We start from the raw sequence: 18975 nt of genomic DNA, 5'->3' as shown, positions 1-18975 counted from the left end.
CTGTAGCGTGGATGAGGAAGAAAAGTCAAATGAAGTTTTGTAATCTTGCACGTACTTGTATGAGGTCTTGCTCTGTCATGAAGAAAGAGAAGTTCGTTTACATTTTTGTGCCAAACGAACACGCTGAAGTCGTTCATTCAATTCCCTGGTGGTAGCACAATGTAGTTTGGAGTTGATCGTTGCACCATGGGGACATCGAACAGAGCAACCCCTTGAGAGTCCCAGAAGATCGTCGCCATGACTTTACAGGGTGAGGGTGTGACTTTGAACAATTTTTTCGGAGGAGTGGTAGCGCGGTGCCACTACATAGATTGCAGTCTTGTTTCCAGCTCAAAGTCATGTACCCATCTTTCATCGTCTTTGCGCCGGCCGCGGTGGTCTCGCGGTTCTAGGCGCGCAGTCCTGAACCGCGCGACTGCTATGGTCGCAGGTTCGAATCCTGCCTCGGGCATGGATGTTTGTGATGTCCTTAGGTTAGTTAGGTTTAAGTAGTTCTAAGTTCTAGGGGACTGATGACCTCAGATGTTGAGTCCCATACTGCTCAGAGCCATTTGAACCATGTTTTGTTCAAAGCTGTCCGCCAGCATGCGCGCTTAACCGCCAGTGGGGTGACTGGCTTAAAGCTCGCCGTAAGTGGTCAAATGTGACCATGTCCTCGCCAAGACAGGTAAATAGAACTTTACGTGTATACATCGACACTGCCTACAGAGCATCTGTGCATCTAATCAACAAAGAAAAATTCTAGAGCATAGCTACTGAAGAATTGAAAAGGCTGTTTAACACGAAACTTTCAACATGCAGGCCGTTTTAAAGAGGATATGAAAGCATCATCACAGTACACTGTTCAGATTCATTGGAAAACGCCGAAATTTCTCTTGGACTCAAAAAAAAAAAAAAAAAAAAAAAAAAAAAAAAAAAAAAAAAAAAAAAAAAAAAACCTGTTAGCAACTCGCGTGGCTGTTCAGTAATTAACTTTCACTTATGACGGGAGGTCGGGCGGGATTTTGCGTGTGTGTAAAACCGATGACTACCAGCGACATTTCTAGATGGTGCCACCTGTCTCGCTACAGCTAAAAGACACGCACCACCTGCCGCCTGAACATAGCCAATCGGAGTGTTTTCGCAGACTCCCACCTGGAACTAGCTAATGCTTCGGAAACACTTGTGAACATAATCCATTTGAAACCTGGTACGCTGCACATGTAAAGCAAGTCGCTGAGATTACTTTCTTCGCGCATAAACGGAAAAAAGGTTCCCATGCAGTACGATTTCAGTTTATTGTCTCGGCCGTATTTCCCGTGAACTATATTAAAAGTACTTCTACGCAGATTTTGAGCACGGTTTTCGGAAGATTTTCAATGGTTTTATGGCTAATGCTAGAACTGGAAATTCTCTTCGAAATAATCACAATTGGTACTCCCTCTCCCTCTCTACAAGCTCGTTTTATATTTGGCTGAAAAGTCGCTGACAGTAAAATTCCTCCTTTCACCAAATGCGACATAATCGCGTGTACAAACAGTGATCCAATACTGTAAAATGATTTTTTGGTTCAAATGGTTCAAATAGTTCAAATGGGTCTGAGCACTATGGGACTTAACTGTTCTGGTCATCAGTCCCCTAGAAGTTAGAACTACTTTAACCTAACTAACTTAAGGACATCACACACATCCATGCCCGAGGCAGAATTCGATCCTGCGACCGTAGCGGTCACGCGGTTCCAGACTGTAGCGCCTAGAACCGCACGGCCACTCCGGCCGGCCAAATGCTTTTTTATTCTAGTCTCTGATCAAAAATGAATTCTTTAGACGATCACCGGTTTCAGTCTGTAATGCCCATCTTCAGATCTTTAGGACATGGTGTAAAAAAGATCTGAATATGGTCGTTACAGACTGAAACCGGTCATCGTCTAAAGAATTCATTTGTGATCAGAGACTGGAATAAAAATGCCTCCTTATTCCAACAGCTCTAACCACCTAGAGAATGGAAAACAAAATAATGTATGTAACCGAGGACGCCATAGATAGTCCAGTTGCCAATATCTCACCTGTCTCAGTGTAAAAACATCTAAAACCGATGAAAAATAACTGCAGAATTTTCATTAAGATAATGGCCGTAACAATTTGTTATCATGGTAACGGATTCTATCAAAATTATTTTAACTGTCCTGTGCGAAACGTAACTCAATTCAGATAGGCGTAATCCAAAACAAAAGATTACAAAAATGGTTCAAATGGCTCTGAGCACTATGGGACTTAAGATCTGAGGTCATCAGTCCCTTAGAACTTAGAATTACTTAAGCCTAACTGACCTACGGATAATACACACATCCATGCCCGAGGCACGATTCGAACCTGCGACCGTAACAGCAGCGCGTTCCGGATTGAAGCGCCTAGAATCACTCGGCCATAACGGCCGGACAAGAGATTGCACAGAGAAACGTATTTGAACTTTGTATCTTGCCGCGAGGTGGAAGAATTTGTTCTATACTAAATCGCACACGGTGACGGTGAAAATGAAATCAGAACTATTCCATCACATATCAGTTTTTCTGGAAAAGATAGGCTGCATATACTTGTAAATGGTTCAGTAACAATGCAGGAGGAGTCTGTAATTGAGTAATATACAGATTACATAACAAAAATAACTGTCTGTATTATAATACATAAAATAATATAAAGATAGTGCGAGAAAGCTCAATAAAGCTTGAAATGTACTTCCTAGTTACAAAACTTTTCCTTGAAGCTTTCCGTTTGTGGACGGATGATGAAACTTCCTGTAGGAGTGTCCAACAGGAATCCGCCAAACGGTTTGGTGATGATCTTCCCTTGTATCGTCTTTCCATGGCAGCGATGTCTTGGTTAAATCGCTCACCGTGTTCGTCACTCCCAACTTTAAGATAAGGTGGAAAGAAATCCAAATGGGAATGAAGGAAATGTAATTTCAGAGACATGTTGCACCCCATAACCTTTTAACAGACCAGCATGTGTTGCGTCAGATCCCTGTAATTCTCAGATCTTACGTTTCCCAAGAAGTTCTAGTACACATCTTTGAAAGCAAGCCATGCTGACTCTCATTGTCACTCAGCAACTGTTCAAAGGTAATATCTTTCTTCAAGTCTCGAATGCGAAGACCAATGAAATTTCCTTCTTTAATTTTTGCAGTGGTAACAGCAGGAAATTTAGATAGTAAAAATTGAAAACCATGGCCATCTTTGTTCATTGCTCTCACAAAATTCTTCATAAAGCCCGGAGTATTGGTAACAGCACACTGTCTTTTTCAACAATGGGTTCATGAGAAACCTTTTTTCTACCTGGATTGAAAATATCTCTCAACTACCAGTCTTGGTCTACGTGATGCTCTTTCCCTGCACTACTATCCCAGTGACACAAGAAACAGCAATTTTTTGTGTAAGAAGTCTGTATTCCCAGAAGAAGTCCTAGAACTTTGAGAGCACCACGAATTTTCCATTTGTGATTCGAATACCCAGTATACTTCAGGGGTAGCCTCATTTTCTCGTATGTTTTTTTGAACTGAACGGAATGGGCAACTGGACTGAATGTTTCTCGTTTTCGTGAGACTACTCTTTACGGAATCTATAAGTAGGTATTATTTTTCAGCACGGTAAACCCTCCCAAAATTTGTATGCAGCTGGTTTATGTCATTGCAATATATCATAAAAATGTGGAAGGACCAAACTGTCGTTTACGGAATCTAATACTAGAGTTTGGATGTAACAGGTTCTTTTATTGAAGACGAGACGCAAGTAAATCTGCTTGCCCCTTTGAAAGATTTAGATCTCTTATAAGTTCATTCGATTTTGCCTCTGCCGGTGGCTGTGGCTGTAGTCGTACTGCAGATGGCGTGTATTCGAGATCTTCAAGATCTCCATGGTCTGTTGATTTGTCACTACCATCGTCTGATCTTCCCGTGTGCACCCCGTTAGTGGTTTTGGAACTGGGAGAGAATCAAAATGCGGAATTAGGCGAATTGTAGATTCCAAATTTGGATAAGAAACTGTGTGTTTTGATTTACTTGAGATTTCTTTTACTTTCCTTAAACAAAAGTACTCATTTGTAACATGATCTCTAAGTTCCCTCCAGAACTGTGTTTCGGCAGATGGCATATATGGGTGGATTTCACACCCCTTAAGTAGTGAAACGTGAATAACGGATCTGTGATGCCCAGTACTTACACTCATGTAACTTTGATTAAAAATTCAACTTATGTGCCTTTTTCACGATTGGTGAAATGGGATATATTTGAAAGTTAGTCGTAATCTCACCACACACATAACAGAAAAGTTCTGATGAATTAACAAACATCCTAGACATCCCTGAACATGAGACACACGCGAAGATGTAAAAACGATATTATTCAGGTTAGTGGATGAACAAAAGTCAAGAGTCAGCGCTGTGTGATCTCATTGTGAGACAGTCTATACTCGATTTACAATTAACTAGTGCAACTGTAACTTCCCTTTATGTACCCCAAGTTACTATCTCCCATTCCTCTGTCTATTTCCAGCGCCGGTTGATAATATTCCTAAAATGACTGCGATAAGCGACAGCAACAACGTAAATAACCCAACCGAGTGCAGATAAAACTGGGATTCCAGAAGAAGGCTGAGCTGGTAGTGGACAATGGTTTTCACCACTGCTATCGGGTCACTGAACTACATTACAATCACATCTTTTTTGTTCTGTGGCAAATTCTATTGTTACACTGTGTTATAGGCAAATAGAGCGATTGTAGAATAATTAATTTACTGTACTGCAGCTGGCGCACATAGAACCTGCATTTATGAACGTAATTGGTAATTCTAATTGTTCGTGTGTACCGTGTGTAAGTAATTGCCATCCAACTGCACTGCAAACAATAAGTGATATTACAGTCACTTTACTTTATTACAGTTTTATAATCGTAATTGAAATCATGTGGTATTCTGCGTATGATGAGCTTTATTTATGCATTGTTGGTGATAAGTCTTGCATAAAGAATTATGAACGTCGTGGGGAAATATTTGAAGAAAGCCGTAGCTTCTGAATCTATAGACGATTATGAATGCTCTTCCTACAATTCATTTCATTGTTTGGCTAATGAATATAAAATCGTGCCTGTGAAAGAATGGAAGAAAGAAATATTTAATAACCCAAATTCATGTTACGTAATCGTTGCAGTAGTCGTTACTTCGGCGCTGCACTAAGAGTTTGCTGTCTAAAGGTAATACGGAGTTTGAGTTCTGGGTGGAGTATCACCCAGCAGACAGCAATTTCATGTCCAATTGGAGGGAACAATGCCATCCATAATGGGTGGAGGAATGACATTGGCCCAGTGACAGTCGAGGCAATCTCCGCCGTTCAACAGAACGGACAGAGTCAGCGAGGGAGCTGTCACGCGGAGAAGCTTAAATGCGCAAGCTCGTGCAGAGTGTGACGCAGTTAATTATGCAGTCCCGCCTGTAACTGTCAAACGTAACAGTAATCATATTATAGGTGGGAGGGAACCAGAAATACGTGCGCTAAACAGCTTACAAACATTTGGTCCCACCAGAGAGCAGCATTAGTATACGCTGTATCTAAATTCCGGAGAGCATAAATGGCAACGTTGGAATGGAAAATTACGTACTGATGTAACCTGTTACAACACAGTTACATCATTCCACAGTGACACGAAATTTATGAATTTCCGTGTTACTGTGGAAAGAAGTATATTGGTCAAACTATTCGAACTATTCGGGACCGGTGCATTGAACATCATCGGCACACTCGGTTGTTCCAGCCCGAGAGGTCGGCAGTGGCGGAACATTGCCTTAACGAAGGACACAGGATAATGTGTGACAAGACACATTGATTTGTCCTGCTTCTCGCTATTGGGAATGTGTTCTTAGAGAATCCATTGAAATTAGATTATCCAGTAATATTATTAACAGGGATAAAGGTTTTCCTGTAAGTAAGATATGGAATCCGATCTTGTCCAACATTAAACAACAACGGTCTTCTTTTCTAGTTGGATTCTTCCAACTAGTGCTGTTGCTATTTGTCGTTTCTGCCGTCTTCTCCCACCGGCGCGCTGCGTGCCTACTTGCCGCCTGGAGGCGCTGCCCATCATCTCACGCACGCGCAGTGCTCTGTCCGTGGAGTATAACGGTTTCCGTCGTTGTGGCCGGAATTCGGTTCCGGCGAGGCAGTGCACTAGCATTAACTCACCTGAAGATGGCGGCCAGCTGGTCCACCGAAATATTGTGTCTGGACGACGACATGATCCGGCTGCAAGCCCGTGAAAAGTATCAGAAGTTATTACGCCGGGAAAGTCTACGAAATCAAGATTTATTATGAACTATATCATCAAATGGAATAAAAAATATATTGAGCTATACTCCGAATTTATAGAGATCTAAATATAAATCTAAGAAATACATGAAAATATAAAACATTTTTATCGACAACCTCATGTCGAAAAAGAGGCACACTGTTCTATCTTATAGAATCTAAAAAACTATTTAATACATTCTGTACATTAAAATCAATGATTCACAATTTTTTCTCCACACATTTAATGAGCCATAAGTGTTCCTTGTGGTCCAACAACATGGTTTTAATCAAGAGAAACATACGTTTGTTATATTCATTTTCATCTTATACACAAATAAATCATTATATACAAAGCAGGATGCTACTGATATACTTAAAACATCTGTGTTTATCGTACTCCAATCAACTTCTTACTGGATGAGTGTATCGCTCGGTGTAGAAGTGGAATTAACAGAACACAAGTATTGAAAAGCATAAGCATTTATCATGTGTGTAAGGTCGAGAAAATGTGTTACCGATTGCCTGGCGCGTTGTATAGTAGATAGGTATCTATCGTAACACATACCGTGAAGATGGATACAGTCTGACCTCATTTCTAAGTGAATCATCGACCATGGGGGCCACTCAGTGACAAACCCGCACATGAGAGATAAGGAACGAACGCATCCTGCACATCTGCCATGTATGCGAACTGCCAGCTGATGCGAATACACAATGCGACATTGTTAAGTCACCATAGGTAAGACTTTAAGTCGCCCAACATCTAGGTGAAAGTCAGAGGGAGGAGGACTTCACCCAGCAACAATTCTATAATAATGCTAAGAACGGAAATCACGTCTCCGGAGTGCACACGAGGAAGCAGTTGACACGAGACACCCTCTATAGAACCGCTACCGCACTCAACACTAAGGGATAGAAACTAGAAAAATTTTGTTAGACGTCACTCACATTGCCACATGAAATTCAAGTAATGCCAGAGACAGAGGCATTAGTAGGAAGCGAGCCAGTACGTCGCAAGTGGGTCAGGCCGCCTAGCGTCGAAGACGCATCACTGGTTCCCAACAGCTGTCTTGACTTCACGTAGAGCTGTCTCCGCTCTGCCCTCCGTAAACTGGTGCCAGAAGCATGCACTCCGACTCAATCCTCAGAGAATTCGTCATCGGAAGTGTTCGACTACAACGCCGAGAATTTGGAGACAGTACACCGCATCTGTGACGATAGCACATCGTACATTGCGGTAAGCGCAAAGGACATTTCTCTCTTTCTTTGATTGTGACACGGTAGAATTTAGGCGTATCCCCGATGTGTTTTTCGGAAGCTACGGAACCTGTTGATTTATAGGAGTTCAGAGGAAATTGTAAGACATATTTGGTACAAGTGAGATGTTCTGCTTGAAATTTAGCGGGTCATAGCGAATGAGATGTATTTTCACACCGCCACATCTCGTCACATTTAACACTGATTTGCGTAACGAAAGAGGCCAAGAGTCATTTAGTTGTCAATGTATAATATTTAACTACTCATTTTAATGATGTATTTTGACGATTTACAAGGAGAAATGAATTCAGGGCCACTGACGCGCCTAAAAAACTATATACTAATTCAGCTCGCATGTGAAAACATTGATAGTAAAGACAGACAGACTCTGAAGACATTTGAACACATAAAAAAAGCGCAACCCATAGTCCACTGCCGGACGATATCACGCTCTTTTTATCTCCTGCATAATACGGACGCACCAACACGGAGGCGTCATTATAAGATTTGTAATTTGTTTAAATCTCTTGATAAATACTATTATTTTCTTGCTTGTGAGACTAGTATGTGTGAAAAACACAGAGTGGTTAATGAATGGAGAATTCTACGGGATTTCTAAACTTTCCCAACCACTCAAGCTCTGTCATTGTTATTGACGTAAGTGTTAACATGTTATATGTACGTACAAGTTCGTAGTAATAGTGTCAAATACTCTAAATTTGTGTTTGCTTAATCATTTACTTTATATGTGCCAAGTATTTTTACAGAGCTGACCGTGTCCGACGTGTCAATGTCCGGACAGAAGAGTCGAGGCCGACGTTAATATACTTCTTATGTTACCCCTCCCCCATTGCAATATCGTCAAACTAAGGTACATTTTCAGTGCGAGTGACGTCCAGGAATTTCTTAGCAAACTCTAATTCTCCAACCGCACATCTCTCGCACAAGGCTCACTGTTCCACAATGGTACGCGGCACTTTCTAAACGGGAAAGGGAGCCACGCAAATATATGGTGCTTCTGCTTCTCAATCTGATGCTTAAATAATAATAATAATATTTCCTTACATCAGGCGAACCATGTACTAAGTTCGCAGCAGCAACTGGTTCTACATGTAGACGGGCTGGTCATGCAGCAAATGATTGTAGTAAATGTCATTGGGCAACGATAACGAAAAAGTAGTTGGGTCTAGCTTCGTACAACGCAAATTGTGTTTCTTTGTTGTTTGGAATATGTTGCTCTGTTGGAAGGATGTTTTCCAGTAAAAGATAATGGTAAATTGCACAAAAATGCTGCGCAGAAAGGGAGCTACTGCTAGTGATACTACAGCCGCTCTGACGGAGCATATGACAATTGTTAGAGGAAAATGTTCAACAAAAGTTATGCCATAATCAACTGATGGTTCAAACAGAATCTTTGCGGGCTACGGAAGAGTCACAGTCGGGATCGAGAGAATTTGAATCACCAGTAGCAATTCCTCTCTTTTCAGTAGATCCTTCAGTTGCTAACCTTATCTCAACCTTCTCCGGTAAAACGGCAGGGAACATAACGATATTCCTCAATAATGTACTGGCTGCTGCCGGAATGAGTAATTAGTCAAATGAAACTATTCTGCGTATGACCAGTTTATGCATCATGGGCGAAGCCAAGACCTACGTGGAGTATCACGGAACGCTGAGCAAGGTAAATACATTTGAACAATGAGCGGAAGATTTGCTTCAGAGATACCGTAACCAGAACTGTCCTAGCGTGTTTAAAGAAAGGTTGAGTGGGTTGACGCAAAAGACAAAATGTGGAGATTTTTTCCAACAGAAACCGTAAAGTAAATGGTCAAGCATGTGAATTGACAGGGGATCTAGAAGCGGATCGCGTCATCCTCAGGGAGGCTAAAACAGAGGCTTAACTGTGTTTTTGCGAGAAATTCCTGGGAAGCTTCCGCGAACAGTACGAATGGAAAATCCAGAGAATTTCGGTACAGTGCTACGCGTTGCTACGCATTTGCAGGATATAGATAATACTACACGAGTACGCAATGATAAGCGATTTTTTTTTCTTAGGAATAGAACTGTTATCGTTGTGGGAAGAAAGGGCATTTGAAGGCGCAATGCAATCAACCACAATGGTAAGAAATTTTAGACGACAAAACTTACAAGTTACACAGGCTCTGGGCTAAAGAACACGTCCAGGACAGATCATACCAATTCATCTCCCAACTAATATATAGATCTAAACGATTTCATTCTATGTAATGACGAATATCTGCAGACGAAGGTTTGTATTTGCCTATTGGTATAACGTCTCTGTATATTTACGTTCATCGCTTGACGTCTAAATAAGTCTAGTTGTAATGTTTTAAAAATGATCATTTTAATTTTTAAAAACAGATATTTTAATGCACACATCAAAAAAACTTTTGCATCACCCGGTTCGCAGAATTCCTGAAGATAAAGGTTGACTATGGATATTGTATCAAAAACACAGTCCCTTTGAATGTTCAGAGATGTCACTATTCCCCCCCCCCCCCTAAAAAATATGTAAACAACCATGCGTGAGCAGTGCCTATTAGACGGAGGGTGTCCGTAAGCCGATCAGTTCCAGTCATTCCACCAGGGAGGAGGTACACGGCACGTGTTGTCTGTAGTTCAACCATGCCTAGACAGTGAATACCCCGGTTCGATGGCGTCCGCATTATTACTCTGTGCCAGGAAGGCCTCTCAACAAAGGGATGTTGTTCGGACTTGCAGGAGATACAGAGAGACAGGAACTGTCGATGGCATGCCTCGCTCAGGCCGCCCAAGGGCTAATACTGCAGTGGATGACCGCTACCAACGGATTATCGCTCGGAGGAACCCTGACAGCAACGCCATCATGTTGGATAGTGCTTTTCGTGCAGCCACAGGATGTCATGTCACGACTCAAACTGTGCGCAATAGGCTGCATGATGCGCAACTTCACTCCCGACGTCCATAGCGAGGTCCTTCTTTGCAACCACGACACCGAGCAGTGCGGTACAGATGGGCCCAACAACGTGCCGAATGGACCGCTCAGGATTGGCCTAACGTATTCTTCACCAATGTGTCGCATATGTATTCAACCAGACAATCGTCGAAGACGTGTTTGGAAGCAACCCGGTCAGGCTGAACGCCACACACACACTGTCGAGCGGGTGCAGCAAAGTGGAGGTTCCCTGGTGTTTTGAGGTGGCATTATGTAGGGCCGACGTAAGCCGCTGGTGGTCATGGAAAGCGCCCTGACGGCTGTACGATACATGAATACCATCATCCGACCGATAGCGCAACCATGTCGACAGCATATTGGTGAGGCATTCGTCTTCATAAACGACATTTCGCGCCCCCATCGTGCACATCTTGTGAATGACTTCCTTCAGGATAACGATATCGCTCGACCAAAGTGGCCAGCATGTTCCCCAGGTATGAACCCTATAGAACATGCTTGGGATAGGTTTAAAAGAGTTGTTTGTGGACGGCATGGCCCACCAACCACTCTGAGGGATCTCTGTCAAATCGCCGTTGAGGAGTAGGACAATCCGGACCAACAGACCGTTCATGAACTTGATAGTATGCCACGGCGAGTACAGGCCTGCATCAATGCAAGAGGATACGCTACTAGCTATTAAAGGTAGCGGCGTGTACAGAAATGTGGACCACCACTTCTGAAGGTCTCGCTGTATAGTGGTACAACATGCAATGTGTGGTTTTCATGAGCAATATAGAGAGCGGAAATGATGTTTATGTTAATCTCTATTCCAATCTTCTGTACAGGTTCCGGAACTCTCGGAACCGAGGTGATGCGAAACGTTTTTTGACGTGTGTATATCAAAGAATGATCCAAAACAACAGTTCAAATACTATCCCTCATTTTTCAAAAATTACGTGTTAATACATACGTCACATACCATTTAATATCAAAACAATATAAATGTTGTCTTCCATCTTATATAAAACGTAAAATATAATGTGCAAAGAAGGATATTGCTGCTGTATACTGATCACCTGTGTTTCCTGGGTAAGAAATTTTTCGGTGTATAAACATGACGTTGAACGTCTAGGTGAAATCAATGGATTACAGGTATTACAAAACGTACTTATGCATGATTTGTACAGGACAAGAGAACACAACTAACGACAGCACTGTGCGTCGCGTAAAAAGCGAGTCTCATCACAATATGTTCACTCCAGATATGCGGCCTACCACCAGATGTCTAAGCAATTCTCATGTAAGTATACACTGGCTGTAAGGCCAGTTCACTGACGTAACCTCATGTATGAATGCTAGACGAACGGATACCTATAACACCTCTGCGACTGATATGCAGTTAGCAGAAGTGAATATACGTAGTATAATGCTGCTAGTTACCAAAAAAATGTTTACCTGTTCCCCAGATCTACGTGAAAAGTGGGGGGAGGAGCGTAACTCACAATTCATTTCTTACCTCAACTTCAGTTATAGAGGAGCATTAGTATACAGTATATTTGGTACAACAAATGAAGCTGGACAGAGACTCCTAGAATTCTGCCAAGAAAATTCATTGATAATTACTAATACACTGTTTCAACTACCAAAACGACGCCTATATACCTGGACTTCGCCAGATGGCCAACACCGGAACCAAATTGAATACATACTTCGTAATCAGAGGTGGAAGAGCGCAGTTCAGTCAGCTACAACAAGACCTGGGGCTGACTGTGGATCAGATAATGAGCTCCTGATTGCAAAATTTCGGCTGAAACTTCAGAATGTAGCAAAAAGTATCCCAACTTGCAGATACGATCTTAACTCTATACCCTCCGACTATGCTGTAGAGGTACAAAACAGATTTAAAATATTACAGCTGGAGGACAAAAGCTCGCAAGAGATGTGGACAGAAATAGCTAATACTGTCAAGGAGGCCGCAGAGAAACACATTCACAAGAAAAGGAACAGTAAGAAGGCTGGATGGCTGTCAGTTGAGGCACTGCAAGTTGCAGAAGAACGAAGGAAAGCAAAAATCAAGGGAGATAGATCAGCTATGTTCGAATTAAATAAAGATTTTCAGAAATTAGCTAGAAGAGATAAAAATATATTCTTTAATGAACAGTGCAAGGAAGTTGAAGATAGTAATGGAATGGGGAAGACAAGAGATCTTTATAAGAAAATTAGAGAAATTAAAGGAAAATTCCAGGCAAAAATTGGAATGATAATAGATAGAAAAGGGAAAGATCTGAGTGAAGCAGAGGATGTTAAGGAAAGATGGGCAGAATATGTAGAAGATCTATACAAGAAAGATCTGCATCATGACAGGGCTCCTACTGCTGATGTTAATGTTAATTTAGAACTAGAGCCAGATATTTTGGAGAGCGAAATCCAGTGGGCCCTTGAAAGTATGGCTGATAACAAAACTAGTGGACATGATGAAATACCAGCAGAATTGTTTAAAGTCACTGGAAAGGATGCAGTGAAAGTGCTGCACTCAATATTTCAAAAAATATAGATCACGCAGCAGTGGCCATAAGACTGCAAAAGATCAGTATTCATCCCCATTCCAAAGAAGAAAAGTTCTAAAGAATGCTCAGATTACCGAACAATCGCACTGATTTCACATGCTAGCAAAGTTTTGTTGAAAATCTTACAAAATAGACTTCCCCAATATCTAGATCGAGAGCTACCAGAAGAACAAGCTGGATTTAGGAAAGGAAGAGGAACTAGAGATCAAATTGCTGACATTCGGTGGATTATGGAAAAAGCGAGAGAATTCCAGAAAGATGTGTACCTCTGCTTTATTGACTACGCCAAAGCCTTTGACTGCGTCGATCACAACAAATTATGGAACGTACTGAAAAACATGGGTGTACCAGATCACCTCATTCATCTGATACGGAGTTTATACCCTGACCAAGAATCCACGGTGAGAACTATGTATGGAACAACGAAATGGATAAAGATTTAGAAAGGGGTCCGGCAAGGCTGCATACTGTCACCGTACTTATTCAATCTGTATGCAGAACATGTTATGAGGAATGCGAGGCTAGATGAAGGAGAAACAGGAATTAAAATAGCTGGAATAAATGTAAACAACCTCAGGTAGCGGATGATACGATCCTGTTGGCAGAAAGTGAAGAAGAATTGAGAACACTCTTACTGAAGGTGAAAGACGAAAGTGAGAAGGCCGGTCTTATGCTGAATGTGAAGAAAACGAAAATTATGGCAACTACACCTACCGATTCGTGGGATATAGCAGGATAAACCATGGAGGTAGTGACCACATTCAGTTATATCGGTTCTCAGATCTCTGCTGACGGCGACTGCAGCCATGAAATCCGGAGACGCCTGTTGCTCGGTAGACAGGCGGAGTCAAACCTTGACAAGGTTGTAAGGTCCAGAGATATAACACTAGCAACAAAGATCCGTATTGTGAGGGCTATGGTCTTTCCAGTTGTGATATATGGATGTGAGACCTGGACCATTAGAAAGGCTGAACGGCGAAGAATTGACTCCTTCGAATTGTGGTGTTGGAGGAAACTTCTTAGAGTTCCATGGACTGCAAAGAGAACCAACAGATCAATATTGCAGCAAATTAAACCAGATTTCTCCCTGGAAGGTCTAATGTTAAAACAAAAGCTGACCTACTTTGGACACACAATGCGAAGGCATGCCTCGCTGGAAAAAAAATTAATGCTGGGGAAGATTGAAGGAACTAGAAGAAGAGGACGTCAGAGAATGAGATGGATCGATGGCATCACAGAAGCAATGTGTTCCAACCTGGAAGGTCTACGAGAGAAAGTGCAAGACAGGAAAAAGTGGCGTGATTTGGTTCATGGGGTCACGAAGAGTCGGAACCGACTAAACGAATAGAGAGAGAGATTAGTATACAGTACATAGCTCGATGTCTGAAGATGGACATAACGAAAAAATAAAAAACACTAAGGAGCGGGCTGGTGATGAGGGGAGGGGAGGCAGGGACATTAAGTCATCTTGTATTACACTTGATTTTAAGTCTGTTTTATTCGAAACTGAAATAATGAGCATTTATAATAACTTCAATGGTAAATGGCAGCAATTGTGCCTTCTGTTTTTTTACCGCCTTTGATGTGGGTTACCTTTCATTCAGACTTCGTGATATGCCCGAACATAGAAATTTTACGAATTTATATCCCGGGAACCACTGCAGTTATCAATCTTCTCCTGCTGTTCTATCGTTTTTCAATTTCATGATTTACCTCCTGGTCTCCAAGGTATAGGTTCTCCATGTTATTGTTCCGGAAATCCGCTCACGTTCCTTTTAACTGATCGTTTACATACTCTCTTCTGACACCTGTGACGTCTGTTCCTTTTCGGTTTGTAGCCTCTACGTACGCCGAGTACTAACATCTGTTTTGTCGCTTTTCGACTTGTTGTATGCTACTTTGTCTGTTTTCACGCTGTTTATCGCAACTGTCACTCCGGCATGGTGTCTCTTCTTTTTGATTACACGAATGTGCTCATACCTTTCCTCTGAAACCTTCCCATTTCGTGGCTGTCTCTTCCTCCCAAGCCTATTTCAACCTTGATGATTTTAATTTTGTCATATTGAGCTTTCGTATTACCATGGTACTCTTGTTCAATCTATGTGGTGTCTGCCTGATTTTGATTCTCGTGAAATAATGATCAGAGTATATGTTTGCCTCTCATGTGACTTAACGTTCATGATATTTCTATGGTTTCGTGTCTTCGTTGTCGATTTTGTATTGTCCTTAGGATTTGACCGATGATCTCTACATATGGTTTTCTTGACCTCTCTCTTGAAGTAAGTTGATGTTATTCTCATATTGTGCTGATAACGTACATCGATCAGTCTCTGGTCTGTCACATCGTTCCTCTAAACCTCCTTTATTTTTCTTTACTTAATTAAGAGTTTATAACAAAAAAATTTAACATAACCTTTACGCAAGTTTCCCAAGATTTCTTCTACTTCATTCCCGTATTTGTCAACTCCCTCTTTGTCCACTCTATTGTCTTGGTTTAATGGCGCATGCTCGTTAATTTTCATGTAAGACGTATTATCACATATGAGCCTTGTTGTCATCAGTCTCTTGTTTTTTGGTTTTACTTCTGTTGCTGATCTTAGGATCCTCTTCTTGACTGCCAAAACCATTGTCCGGATTATAGGTCCTTTGCCTGTTTTCCTATCTTTTTGCTCTTGAACAATCTATTGTACCTAAAGCACGTAATACTGTGATGATGTGTCGAATTGCTCATACCAGGATCTTTTGTTGATCTAGCATCTTTTCTGATTCAATGTTCTGATTAATGTGCTTATGTTTAGTGCTCCTATGTATGCCTTCACTTTGGTGGAACATTAGCCAAAAGTCTCCGAGTCTCTCTGTTTTTGTGGCAGGCCTCACTCCCCATAATCCAAAAGAGCGGTTGAGGAGATAGGGTGAAACATCACTGGACTGGTTACCATCTGTGGTATCGATAGTATTTCTCTCACGATTGATGTCTACGGTAAACAGAACTGAAATGGTTAGTTCCAGAGCTTCGTTTGCAGCCACACCATGTAGATGAACTGTCGCTTACCTTTAGCCGCTTACACCGAGCATTCGCGAAAAGCGTTTCTCTGAGTTGTTCTTGCGTCCTCTCCGCCGTTGGTAACTGATACTCCTCTTGGCCAGGTTTCACGTGTAAGGGGTACTCACAAGGTGCTACCATCCTGAACCAGATGGACCAAGATTTTATAAAGAGGAGTTACTCGACCGCCTCCTCCTTCCTCATCGCTTGCGTGACCCGAGGTGGGGGCTGGGAATGGGGGCGCTTCGGTAGTTATTACTATTAAGAGTGAAAAACCACGATGGAAGTTTAATATTGCGAAAGGCCACAGCTAACACAGGTCTGGTGGCTTTGTACATAGATCATAATGAAATATCTCGTGATACGCAGTGTTCCAGGAATGATGCGACCTAGTCCGGGGGGCTGTAGAGGTTGTCTTGAGGAACAGCTTGAGGACAGAAGTAGGGAAACTCATTCAACGACGCTCCACAGCCTTGAAGATATAGAGACCGGCACCTACCACCAGGTCACCCTTCGGCAGTTCGGAAGAAAACATGACTTTATACGCTCACGGACCGCAGGAGGAACGTCTCGCAATGCTGTTTGTTATTCAGTGATGGCGACTGTTTGCCAGTGGAGAGGATGGAGCTAGCTACTGCGTAGAAGCGCCTTGTCTCCTATCAATGCGATGCTCCTTTACCTCCATTGGTGACGACTTAGAACTATGAAATCACGTAACTATTTCTTTTAAAAATAATGTCTTTAGCAGTCCGCATAAAACTTTCAACACATCAATTAAACATTTACATTTAAGCTCTTAATAACCAAACGCGTCACCAGACAGATCGTCAGTATCACAAAGTCAAATTAATTAATTACATAATTATTTAAGTAATTCTATAAAATTAATTACTTACATACAATTTTTTTTTTTTTAACAGCGGTCATCCTTGTCTCGAATTCGTCTTCTTTGGCGTCCATGGCACCCCCACGTCACAACGCCAAAGTGTAAATGTCTCCTTCAAAACTGTAAAATACTTGCCCTCCGTCGCGCCTTGTGGCTATACTGTGATTACATTTGCAATTTCCGCATGTTGTTGTTGTTGTGGTCTTCAGTCCTGAGACTGGTTTGATGCAGCTCTCCATGCTACTCTGTAATGTGCAAGATTCTTCATCTCCTAGTAGCTACTGCAACCCACATCCTTCTGAATCTGCTTACTGTATTCATCTCTTGGTCTTCCTCTACGATTTTTACCCTCCACGCTGCCCTCCAATACTAAATTGGTGATCCATAGATGCTTCAGAACATGTCCTACCAACCGATCCCTTCTTCTGGTGAAGTTGTGCCACAAACTTCTCTTCTCCCCAATCCTATTCAATACTTCAGCATTAGTTGTGTGATCTGCCCATCTAATCTTCAGCATTCTTCTGTAGCACCACATTTCGAAAGCTTCTATTCTCTTCTTGTCCAAACTAGTTATCGTCCATGTTTCACTTCCATACATGGCTACACTCCATACAAATACTTTCAGAAAAGACTTCCTGACAGTTACATCTATACTCGATGTTAACAAATTTCTCTTCTTCAGAAACGCTTTCCTTGCCATTGCCAGTCTACATTTTATATCCACTCTACTTCGACCATCATCAGTTATTTTGCTCCCCAAGTAGCAAAACTCCTTTACTACTTCAAGTGTCTCATTTCCTGATCTAATTCCCTCAGCATCACTCGGCTTAATTCTACTACATTCCATTATCCTCGTTTTGCTTTTGTTGATGTTCATCTTGTATACTCCTCTCAAGACACTGTCCATTTCATTCAACTGCTCTTCCAAGTCCTTTGCTGTCTCTGACAGAATTACAATGTCATCGACGAACCTCAAAGTTTTTATTTCTTCTCCATGGATTTTAATACCTACTTCGAATTTTTCTTTTGTTTCCTTTACTGCTTGCTCATTATACATATTGAATAACATCGGTGAGAGGCTACAACCCTGTCTTACTCCCTTCCCAACCACTGCTTCCCTTTCATGTCCCTCGACTCTAATAACTGCCATCTGATTTCTGTACAAATTGTAAATAGCCTTTCACTCCCTGTATTTTACCCCTGCCACCTTTAGAATTTGAAAGAGAGTATTCCAGTCAACATTGTCAGAAGCTTTCTCTAAGTCTACAAATGCTAGAAACGTAGGTTTGCCTTTCCTTAATCTTTCTTCTAAGAAAAGTCGCAAGGTCAGTATTGCCTCACGTGTTCCAGTATTTCTACGGAATCCAAACTGATCTTCCCCGAGGTCGGCTTCTACTGGTTTTTCCATTCGTCTGTAAAGAATCCGTGTTAGTATTTTGCATATAAACAAAAAATGTGCCCACAGCTCGCGGTCTTTCCTTTGCCACTGCTACCTTAAATTAAAGTGTATACACGACCATCTTTCATCTGCGCAGAAGATAGGAAGTAGGACCTGAAGCTACAGCAACATGTACCCCAACCGACCCCCCGACGTAGATAAAAGACATTGCGTAGAATATATTAAATAACTAGTTACAATAATGTATAGCTTTGACTTCCCATAAATTACTATTAGTTTTACATCAAGAACTTCTTAAGGCGTAGCGTTATTCCCATTCTTGCCGCAACAAACTACAATCATTCACTTACTCATTTTTCTATTTGTAAACCCATGGTTCATCGCATATAAGTGTTAGTCTCTCTCTATATCAGTGTATGACAAGTATTTCATAATTTATGGTAATTCCTCACACGGTATGCCCTCTTTGGTAAGTATTTATTCTCCCACAATACGTAACACTCGGCATTTCAGTCAACGTTGTTTTAAACAGAAGTTGCCATCGATTAGTGAACGACTTTAAAGAAAATTCTTAAGA

The sequence above is a fragment of the Schistocerca americana genome, chromosome 3 (genome assembly GCF_021461395.2).
Source record: "Schistocerca americana isolate TAMUIC-IGC-003095 chromosome 3, iqSchAmer2.1, whole genome shotgun sequence".
Taxonomy (NCBI): domain Eukaryota; kingdom Metazoa; phylum Arthropoda; class Insecta; order Orthoptera; family Acrididae; genus Schistocerca; species Schistocerca americana.
This window is presented reverse-complemented; position numbering follows the sequence as displayed.